Here is a 12457-nt window from a genome sequence, read left to right as displayed (position 1 = left end):
TTTCCATCATGGTATATCTCGTTTCCGGACTGGTAAGAGATTTACTTATGTAGAAAATTGGCTTCTGATCACCTAGATCCTCTCGAACTAAAACCCCACTTACAGAATGATTAGAAACTGAGACATAAAGATATAGTTTCTCATCTGATTCAGGTTTCGAGAGAACTGGTGGTGTCGTCAGATAAGTTTTTAGTTGATCGAAAGCTGCTTCGCATTGATCATCCCACCAAAATTTTTTGTTCCCTTTTAAAATCTGGTAAAAGGGGAGACATTTATCAGTAGATTTCGAAATGAAACGATTCAACGCAGCAATTCTGCCCGTCAACCGCTGGACCTCTTTGATGTTTTTTGGTGAAGGCATCGTGAGGAAAGCGTTATTTGATTAGCTTCTATTCCTCTTTCTGTAGTTATGTAGCCTAGGAATTCTCCAGAAGGTACACCGAAAGAACATTTAGCTGGATTTAACTTCATTCCGAATTCATTTAGAATTTTGAAACATTGCTCAAGATGTGTGATGTGCTCGGATTTATTAAGAGATTTTACGAGCATATCATCGATATAAACTTCCATCGTTTTGCCCAAATGTTTTGCAAACATTTTGTTAACTAAACGTTGGTATGTTGCCCCGGCATTTTTTAGACCGAATGGCATAACTTTATAAAAGTAGATTCCTCTATCTGTTATAAAAGATGTTTTCTCCTCATCTTCAGGATTCATCATGATCTGATTATATCCGGAAAATGCATCCATGAATGTCAAGAGTTCGTTTCCGGCTGTTGATTCTACGAGCCGATCGATATGAGGGAGAGGAAAACTGTCTTTTGGACATGCTTTGTTAATGTCAGTGAAATCGACACATACTCTCCACTTTCCATTTTTCTTTTTAACTACCACGGGGTTAGCTAACCAGTCCGGGTATTTTACTTCTCTTATCGAACCAATTTTCAAAAGCTTATCAACTTCGTCATTGACCGCTTGAGCTCGGTCATGACCCAGTTTTCTTCTTTTTTGCTTTATTGGTTTAAAACTGGGATCGACGTTTAATCATGGGTAATGATACTTTTGTCGATTCCAGGCATATCTTTCCCCGACCAGGCAAAAGTATGTTTATTTTCTTTTAGAAATGTTACCAATTGATCTTTGATTTCTGAATCTAAAGTAATACCGATTTTTACTTTTCGATCTGGAAATTCAGAATCAATTTCAATTTCTATGGTAACCTCATTCGAACTGAGACCGTTTGGGTAACGCGAGGTGCTTTCTTGTTTAGCATTTATCATTAATTGCTATTTGAGCTTTAAACGATGTCCCATGAGATAGCTAGATCGCGACGTTTCCTGATCTCCTCGAATGGTTCCAATTCAACCAGGAGTCGGGAATTTCACACACTGGTGATAAGTTGAAGGTATAGCCTTCATTTGATATATCCACGGGGTTCCGAGAATTATGTTGTAAGCGGCCAGACGGTCAAAAACAATGAATTCTACAATTTTTGGAACCCCAGCGGCGAGCACTGGTAATTTTATGTTTCCTAAGGACATAGATGTGTCACTCGTGAAAGCTACTAATGGCGCTGGTGGACCGATAATGTCGGCTTTACTGATTCCCATTCTTTGCAAAGTGCTTAGAAATATGAGATCTACCGAGCTTCCAGTATCAATTAGACACCTCGTCACTTCGAAGTTCGCAACATCTAAAGTTATTACAAGAGCATCATCATGAGGTCCTGTTAATCCTTGAGTGTCCGAATTATCAAAGGAGATAGAAGGTATTTGTTCCTTTGATTGGAAACCCACAGCGGTTTGAATTGATGTTGATTTCTTATGCCTTTTGATTGATCTGATCGAATCTCGGCATAATTTAAAGCCTCCCATTATAACATCGATCCTTTTCTTAGGAGTGTTCGGAGTTCCTGGCCCATTGGGCTTATGTTTCTTTTCAGGAGGATTAGAAGCTTCAGAATCTTCTTTTTCATTGTGGTATGATTCCACAAATTCTTCGATATTAAAATTAGCGAGCTCTCCAGCTGCCCACAGTTCGGTGAGGTGCTTTTTGAGTATGCTGCAATCTTTGGTGGAGTGCCCGTTTACTTTATGAATATCACAATAGGCACTTTCATCTCTAACCCAAGTATTAGGAGGATTGTATCTTCCTCTGTTTGGAGAGGGTTTTCCTACATTCACATTTTGGCGCCGCCTGTGGGATCACACTCGATTATCTTTAAGTATTTTTGTGGAGAAAAACTCTTGTAAAATCAGGAAATGAATATGAGAATTAGAAAAGGAAATCAACCAAGAAAAGAAATGAGGAAAATTGACAAGAACGAAGTACAAAATGCCTTGCGAAAAATAGTAAAGAGAGAAAAAAGTATTGTATTGCTTTCAAGTAATGAATAATCAGATCCTCCCCCCAAACACATGCGTTTGAGGTTGTTTTTATAGAGAAAACATGATCAATGCGGTCATTTACTACTCATAATCGCATTGATGCGCATTAATCATGTAAGTTACATTTTGACCGAAACGGCTTGAATTTGAACTATCTTGGGCTTCGCGCGGATCTTCCGAACTCTTTCTTGTTGACTCCGAACTCCTGCGTCTTGACGCTGCCGCGAGCCCCGAACAATATTCTCCTCGCTTCGGCCTTTCTCTATGCGAACTGTATGTTGAAATAAGAGCGAACTCCGTACTGGTAAAGATCGAACTCTTTTAATAAACTGAATCAAACTCCCGACTGGTTAAGCTCGATTCTCATAATAAAATATCTTTAACTCCAAGAGGATTATTATGTAATAATGACGTGGACAGATCCAAGTGGATCCTACCCAAAATGTGTGGGATCCGACCCCAACAGGTTCCATTAGAGAAGTAAAGTACCCGGACTGGTTAGCAAACCCCGTGGTAGTCAAAAAGAAGAATGGAAAATGGAAAGTATATGTCGACTTCACGGACATTAACAAAGCATGTCCAAAAGACAGTTTTCCTCTCCCTCATATTGATCGGCTTGTAGAATCAACAGCCGGAAACGAACTCTTATCATTTATGGATGCATTTTCTGGATATAATCAGATCATGATGAATCCCGAAGATGAAGAGAAAACATCTTTCATAACGGATAGAGGAATCTATTGTTACAAAGTTATGCCATTCGGTTTAAAAAATGCTGGGGGAACATACCAGCGTTTAGTTAACAAAATGTTCGCAAAACATTTGGGCCAAACGATGGAAGTCTATATCGATGATATGCTCGTGAAGTCTCTTATGAAATCCGAGCACATCACTCATCTTAAACAATGTTTCAAAATTCTGGATGAGTTCGGAATGAAATTAAATCCAACTAAATGTTTTTTTGGTGTGCCTTCAGGAGAATTCTTAGGTTACATAGTCACGGAAAGAGGAATAGAAGCAAATCCTAATCAGATTAACGATTTCCTCACAATGCCTTTGCCAAAAAACATTAAAGAGGTCCACACGATTGACGGGCAGAATTGATGCGTTGAATCGTTTCATCTCAAAATCTACCGATAAATGCCTCCCTTTTTATCAAATTTTAAAAGGAAACAAGAAATTTCGGTGGGATGATCAATGCGAAGCAGCTTTCGATTAACTCAAAACTTATTTGACAACACCACCGGTTCTCTCAAAACCTGAGTCAGATGAGAAACTTTATCTTTACATTTCAGTTTCTAATCATTCTGTAAGTGGGGTTTTAGTTCGAGAGGATCGAGGTGATCAAAAGCCGATTTTCTATATAAATAAATCTCTTACCAGTCCAGAATCGAGATATACCATGATGGAAAAATTAGCTTTAGCAGTAGTCATATCTGCTAGAAAACTCATACCTTATTTCCATTCTCATCCGATAGAAGTTTTAACTTCTCATCCACTTCGCTCGATTCTTCACGGTCTAAGTTAGTCCAATAGATTGGTGAAATGGGAAATCGAACTCAGTGAGTACGATATAGAATACAAAAGTCAAACTAGTGCAAAAGCACAAGTTCTGGCTGATTTTCTAACCGAACTACCATTAGATGATGGAACCTTTATTGAAACAGACTCTACATGGAAATTACATGTAGATGGCTCTTCTTCTAATCAAGGATCCGGAATCGGTATTTGGCTCGAAACTCCTACAAAAGAAATAATCGAACAATCATTTCGATTAATGTTCCCGGCTTCGAACAACGAAGCAGAATACGAAGCTCTCTTAGCATGACTTCGACTTGCTCTTGCAATTGGAGCAGAAAAAATAATAGCTTATTGTGATTCTCAGCTAGTTGTGAACCAGTTCACGGGAGATTACGAAACTAAGGCACCTCGAATGGAAGCCTACCTTTCGGCCATCAAAAAGTTAGCTGGAAAATTCAAAGAATTCGAATTCGTTCGAATACCTCGAGGCGAGAACACTTCGGCAGATGCTTTAGCTGCCCTAGCTTCTACCTCAGATCCCGAACTCAAGCGAGTGATTCCAGTTGAATGTATTACTTCACAAATTATTTCAGATGAAGGAACAGGAAACGATAATATTTTGGAAGTCGAGCATATCGAAAATCCAGAATTAAATTCCGACAACAAGAACAGTTCGCTTGTTGTCACTAGATCACGAGCAAAGTCTCATGATGACGAACTTACTCCACAACCAGAACTTCCTAAAAGAAAGCCGAGAATAAAACTGAAAGATCAAGAGGTTCCCATTAAAGAACCATCTCGAGCTGAACAGTCACTTCCACTACAAGAAAACAAACCATTTGCGACTCTCATAATAGTCGGAAAACAGTCGCAAATCACTTGTTTGCGACTGTTGTCTGACTAATTAAATTGGTCGCTAAAAAACGGTCGCTAAATAAAACAGTCGCAACATAGTCACTTATTTGCGACTACTTTCTTACCGCACTATATAGTCGTAAATAAGCGACTAATTTGTGACTTTTGTATGTTGTTGCATATTTCCGACTAAAACGCAACTGAGTTTGATTAGAGACAGCTTTGTGACTAAGATTTGTAAGGTGAAAAAAAAATAGTAGTCCCAATTTAGTCGCTGTATCTGTTTCTTCCAGTTGCAACTTAGTCGCAATATAGTCTTTCGTTGTTGCGACTAATGTATGACTATTTTCTATAGTCTCGTATTAGCAACCATTCTGCCACCAGTGTATTTTGGTTTAGTCACAAAATGGTCATAACTTTGTGGTTTGTCGAGTACAAATTGGTTTTGCAATCATAAACCTAATTCAATTTCGAATTGAAAAGCAGTAATCAAACAGAAATCAGATTAACAACTAAGTAATCAAATAACCTTCCTAATTAAACAAGATAATCCTAGTTTTAACCAAAATATTAGCATCCTAATAAAACAGGTTTCATCAAACTTACAAAAGCAACAATTAAGAGAACAAGTTCATAGGTTAGAAGAAGTGTCTTCTGGGGTGCCTGTTGCGTCTGGGATGGCTGCAGCTGCAGCTGTTGTAGTTGGTAGAGTGCCTGCAGCTGTTGTAGTTGCTTGGATGGGTGGTTGAGGTTGTGTAGATTCAGAAGACAAAAAAGCTGCCAACTCAGGATCCTTATCTTTCATGAAGACGAGGAGCTTCTCCAAGCTGGAGATCCGAGATTGAGATTGGCGGTGATCCTCATCACATCTTGCATTTTCAGCCTCGTGTTCAGATATCTTGTGCCGCAGCTGATCTTGAAGCTCCACAATGGTTGCTGTAGAAGAGCTCGCATAACTCTCTTTCCTTTTTCCTTTGTTCAGTGTCTCCACAAGCGATCCAAGACCATAAGGGGTACCTTTGTCATCTTTATGAGTACACTAAAACAAAATCCAAAGAATCAGTGAACAAGAACAAGAAGGATGTCCAACAAAACGAAATCAATTACCTTAAGAAAGATCTCATTCTTTTCATCAATGCTGAGGATACGGTCAGTGGAATGTTCAGAGGAATTAGTAGAATTCTGAGGACCCTCCTCGTCCAATTCAGACATCCTGTCTTCAATGCCCTTCGCATACGCCTCAGCAACTTCTTTAGCTTTTTGATCCACAAATGATCCATCAGCCCTTGTATGTGTTGCCATAAACACTTTGCCAAGTGATACAGGACGCTTGAGCTCTTCCTCCTACAATTAAACTCAAACAGATTTAAATCATGGAAGCAGTATTAGAAAATCAAAGAAATGATTTGTTTGGATGGAAAGAGAACTCTTACCATTTCTTGATGAACTTGCACAAAAGATTTCTGACCGGCTAAGTGTTTGTGCACTCCAAGACCTCCACGATCAGAGTTTCTGCACTGTGAAGCATTCTCACTCCTCTTAATAGCATCCTCAGTCTTCCAATACACCCACATCTCAGCCCAAAGTGTATTACGGATCCACGGTGGTTGTACACCACTCTGCTTTGCTTGACTGACAATCCCTTTCAACCGTTTCTTGGCTATCACCAAGAATCCTTCTCTAACAAGCTCAGTAATCCCGGCATCCCAATTATACTTCCGCTACATAACAAGCAGTTAAGTTAGCAAAGTTACTAAGTCATATATATTAAACAATAACAGAATGCAAGGTATATATGACATTACCGCAAAACTTCTGAAGTATCTCTCTCGAATGGGTATTAGAGTAACCTTCCAACTGAAGTAAGGCCCATCAAACTTCCTCCGGAAGATTCCAGCAATCACTCTAGACAGCTTTCCTTTGTGCCGGTTAAACCTGTAATGAAAGTACATTTCACTTTAGTTAAGCACTAAGACACTGTGAAAAATAACTCCTAATTATATTCATTTCTTGAAATCACAGAATTTATTTGATGCAAATAACCAACAGATACTGAGCAAGGATGAAATATGTTTGATTAACAGCAGAATCAACTATGACAAGTCTCTAAACTTCAAGTTGAATTACCAAACAAAGCTTTAGTCATAAATGAACAAGAACCATGAGTCTATCAATGAACAATAACTTGGTCCAACACAGAGATAACATAGATTCTCAAAACAAACACGGAAAACAAACCAAAATGTTTAACAAACACTAAGCTTTCTACTACAGGACATGACTACATGATTTGCAAATGCTTTTAAAAAAACAGATGCTCACAAACAATCACAAAATCAGATGATCAATCAAAAACACAGATGCTCACAAAACAATCACAAAATCACAAGGAGAAAAGGAAAGAGATTACCAGAGAGTCTCAACTCCAGGGATCGGGTTCTGAGACAGAAGTGGAAGATGTTGTCGGCCTGGAAGGGCTAGCAAACGATCCAACATTTCTTGGTAGTCGACATTTTGATCTCCATTTTGTTCTTCAGGCTCTTCGTCTACTTCTTCCTCATAATCGTCTACTTCTTCCTCATAATCGTCTTCATCATTAAGGTTTAGCTCTGGTGGTATGACATGTTGCTCCTCTGGATCCTGACGAGGAGAAGGTTGTGGTTGACGCGGAGGCGGCTGCTGTTGACGAGAAGATGAAGGCTGCTGTTGACGAGGAGGCGGCTGCTGTTGACGAGAAGATGAAGGCTGCTATTGACGCCCAAGAGGTTGTTTTCGACGAGCAAGAGGTGGTTGTTGAGAGCCAGCCGGCGGTGGTTGTTGAGAGCCAGCCCGTGGTGTTTGTTGAGAGCCACCCGACGCTGGTTGTTGAGACCCACCCGACGGTGCTTGTTGAGAGACAGCAGGTGATGTTTGAAGAGCAGGAGTCGAGCGTACTTGTGTCGCCGGCGGATATTGGGAAGGACGACTTACAGACTGTGTCACCGAACTTGGGTTCGACGAGTGAAAAGAGGTTCCGACGCCACTGGGGATGAGTTTAGGATTCTGACCATGGTAGACTCTGGCACCACGGTTATTTGTCGATTTCCCTCCGCGACCTCTCGCTGACTTGCCTTTGGTAGGAGCCATTAGAAACAATCAATAGAGAAAGAAACGAAAGAGGGATTCAAAAGAGAAAGAACCGGATTAGGGATTCGAATGAGAATGAAGCGAAAGAGAAGAAGAGAAGGAATCGATTCAGGGAGAGAGAGATTGAAACCCTAGATCGAGAGAGAAGAAGAAGAATCACAGAGTTGGAATGAAAAAAACCCTAGATTGAGAGAGAAAGAAGATCGAGAGAGAATGAAGAAAGTGAAAAGTTGAGTGTGTATTTTGCCTAGTAATTAACGAAAAGGAGTCGCTCTTTAGTCGCAAAACAATTGCAACATCAATTATTTGGGGGGGAAATTAAGCGCCCAAAAACTTAGGAAAAATTTCATAAGATTTAACAAAAGTTGCAAAACAGTTTCAATATTCGTCGGAAAATGGTCACAAAACAAGTCGTAATTTAGTCACAATAAAGGTATAGGTCACGATAATGTCACACAATAGTCGCAAACTGTGACTAAGTTGAGACAGACAATAAAAAGTCACAACACAAAAAATTCAAAATCTATGGATTTGATTCACTCTATTGATAGAAATCACTCATAAACACTCACTTTAGTAGCATAGAATACATGTATAAGTGTTAGGTTGGTCAAACCTGGCTTTCTCAACATATTTTATAAATTTTACAAAATTCCCTATCATGTTCATAAAGTAACATGATGAGTTCATATGGATTTAGAACTTTTGAATGTTTGGATTGTAAACATTGAATTTCAAGAGGTTGGTTGAGTCTTTTTTACTAACTTCAATAAAATCAAAGTAGTAACATATAAGAAAACATGTAAACAAACTTCAATTTACAAATCTCGAATTGAAAATATCGAGAGTTGGTAATCTGTAGCAAAATAGTCGCTAATCTCAGGTGCTAGACGCAAAAGGGTCACAAAATAGTTAGCAAAATTTCTTAAAATATAACAAACATCGCAAAAGTCGCAAAATTGTTGCAATATTCGTCGGCAAATAGTCACAAAACCTGTCGTAATTTAGTCACAATATATGTACAGTCGCGAAAATGTCACAAACTAGTCGCACAATGTGACTAAGTTGAGACAGATAATGAGTAGTCACTATAGAAAAATACAAAAGTTTTGGATTTGATTCACTATACTGATAAAAATCACTAATAAACACTCACTTTATTAGCATAGAGTACATATATAAGTGTTAGGTTGATCAAACCTGGCCTTCTTAACTTATTTTATAAATTTTACAAAATTCCCTATTATGTTCATAAAAAGACATGCTTAGTTCATATGGATTTGGAACTTTTGAATGTATGGATTGTAAACATTGAAATTCAAGAGGTTGGTTAAGTCTTTTCTAACTAACTTCAATAAAATCAAGGGATTATTGTGAAAAATGCCACTTTTGGGCCAAAACTTGTGGCATTGCCACTTTCAGAATGGGCTTTTGGATCTGCCATTTTTAGGTTTGTAAAAAGACGTTTCTATCCTTATGGTGTTAAGCGGGAGGGCAGCGATTTCGAATCTCGTTGTTGGTTGCAGCAACTCACCGGCTGTTCACCGATTTGACAGTCGGCACTGTATAATCTCGCATTTGTGCGGCTGAAATTTCGTAGGGTTTTAATTTTTTATGGATCTGTTCAAGGATGACCTAAAAATGAGGATATTATATAGTTCCTGGGTCATGGTGGACAATGGCAAGAACTTTGAGCCAACTGAAGTAGTTTACAACAACTGGTCGCGGACACAAGTAGGAGGACGTCAATTACGAAATGGATCCGCAGGTGAAGCCTTATGCTTAGTTTTCTGGTATAATATGTTGATGCATTTGTAGGTGGCATTTGTTTTCTCTGTCTTAGTATTGTAGTGACATAGATAGGGGATAATGGTCAGTTCCTTTGTATATTGATATGTTGGTTATCTCGACCCTTTTTTTGCTAGTTGGTACAATATTCGGTTCCAACTGTTGATGCAATTGTGTTTTATGCTTCACTGTTGTTTACTATGATGGAAAGTACTGACCTGCCTATTACAACTTGTCATTATGTAGGCAGCGGATGTGCCTGTCTTTGTCATTGCTGGTAGCTGGGAATGCTCTGAGAATGGTATATGGGATTTCTACATTGCTAAAGAATGTTATGCGCGAAGTATATCCATGAATCGAGATATGACCTTCGAGAAGCTGCTGTTGACTGTGCGTACAGAGTTTGAGCTTGATGGCCTCGGTTTGAAACCGAAGTTAAGCTATTGGCTTCCAAGTCAGCTTTCAGTGTTTGCAGTGAATTCAAGACCTCCAGTCATTATCACCAGCAACATGAGTTTAAGGAACTTCTTGAATGTAAAAGAAACCGCAGAGCATCTCAATTTGTTGCTCTCTCTTGAACCTGAAAGTGCTGATGCTGGTTCGAGCAGGCTGAGGGAACATTGTTCTGTTCCTGCAGCAAAAGCGAAAGATATTTGTGGCGACGATACTGGTGCTGCTTATGCTGCGATGGTGCCAACTAATGCAGAAATGCCTCAAAGACAAAACATAGGTAGCAACAGCGGCAGTCGAGTTAGGAAAAGGCTATTTGGGGACAATGACGCGTCTTGTTCAAATGAAGCAATCAGGCTTGTCTCTGTTGATACTAGTGATACTCACATGATCAGACTTGCAGATCCTGATACACCATCTCTATCAGCTCAATCTGAAGACAGCAATGCAGCTGCGGCTGCTGTTGTGCAGCATATTTCTTCTGATGACGATGATGATTTCTTAACAGAGATTTATGCAATTGAAAAGGGGGAGAAGGATCTTCGGATTTGTAAGGGTAAAGGGAAGTGTGTAGACAGTGGGGATGCTATGTTAAAGAGTAAAAATGATGATTGTTTCACAGATGGGGTGGTTTGCTCTGGTTCAGATGATGATCTCTGCGATGAGGATTACTGGACTTTGGCATTTGATAGACAATATCAATTTGATTACTCCCAAGCTCTTTTGTTGTCGGCCGAAGTTGAAGCAGATGCCATTTCCCCAAGTGTTGAAGCACCAGTACTTGCTCCTGAAGAAGAGGATATAGGCACAACGGTCTTGGCGTACATTGAAACTGAAAGAGGAAACCGTGATGCTGTAGAAGATAACCTTTTTGGCAATGATTCAAGTGCCTTGTATGCAAACCAAGAAGGAGGGTATGATTCCCCTCACATGGGTCAACTTCAGGTTTCTGGTTCCCCTGAAGTTGGTGTTAGCCAGGAAGGAGGAGTCACTGATTCCCCTACATTTTCTGTTGGAAACGAGGGAGGAGGGGAATCTTTCCCCGCACTCTCTCTTGGTAACCAACCAAGAGGGGAATCCTCTTCTGTATTTGATGTTGCGCAGGAGGGAGTAACTTTTGATGAATTGGATGGCGACTATACACAAAGACGTGATGCTGAACCTGTCATTGATGATGTCTATTCGCTGACAAACACAGATGGGTGTGCAACTGTCTCAGCTGAAGAAGATGCAATATACATTAGACGCGTGTTCAAAGATAAGGTGGCTTTTCAAAACACTTTGGCTATATATGCCATCAAGAGGTTATTTCATTTCAGGCAGACTAAATCTGACCCAGAGCGGGTCATTTGCGTTTGTATTGATAAGCGTTGTCGCTGGAGAGTATTTGCTCATAGGGTCTCGGAATTCTCTGAAAATTTTGCAGTACGCACAGCTACGCTTACACACACGTGCTCAATTATTGCTAGGTCGCAGTATGAGAAGCAAGCATCTGCTAGAGTGATTGCAGAGGTTTTGAAAGGGAAGTATGCTAACGGATTGCCTGGGCCACGCGCTGTTGATATTCCGGACATAGTGCTAGCTGAGCTGAAAGTTTCTGTTACATATATGAAGGCATGGTATGCAAAGGAGGCTGCTATTATGCAAAGTCGTGGAAGTGATGAAAAGAGCTACAAGGTCCTAGCAGTATACATGTACTTGTTGCAGAAAGGGAATCCAGGGACAATATACAGACTTGAATATACTGGTGGTGGATTGGTACCAAAGCAGTTCAAGTACCTTTTCTTTGCTCTTGGAGCAAGTATTGCTGGTATTAAGTACATGAGGAAGGTTGTACGTGTTGATGGTACTGCTATAAAGGCAAAGTTTAAGGGAGTGCTTATCGCTGCTAGCATGCAAGATGCTAACTTTCAGGTTTATCCAATAGCTTTTGCAATTGTTGATGCAGAGAGTGACTTGGCATGGACCTGGTTCTTCACGAAACTCAGCCAGCTCATCCCTGATGCAGAGGATGTAGTGCTTGTTTCTGATCGCCGCAGGTCTATATATGCAGCTATTCGGAAAGTGTATCCGCTGGCCTTTCATGGGGCATGTGCTGTTCACATTGAAAGAAATGTAAGGGCAAAGAATCCAGGGACAGGCCTGTCCTACCTTGTTGGTAATGCTGCCCGTGCATTTAACGCTGGGGACTTTAAAGAAATGTATGCTGAGATCGTCAAGCAAAGCAAGAAATGTGCTGCCTATTTGGATGCTATTCTACTTGAACATTGGACTCAAGCGTATTGCCCAGCAAAACGCTATAATATTATAAGCAGTAACAACGCTGAGGC

Source organism: Arabidopsis lyrata (assembly GCF_000004255.2).
Source record: "Arabidopsis lyrata subsp. lyrata unplaced genomic scaffold ARALYscaffold_6, whole genome shotgun sequence".
Taxonomy (NCBI): Eukaryota; Viridiplantae; Streptophyta; class Magnoliopsida; order Brassicales; family Brassicaceae; genus Arabidopsis; species Arabidopsis lyrata.
This window is presented reverse-complemented; position numbering follows the sequence as displayed.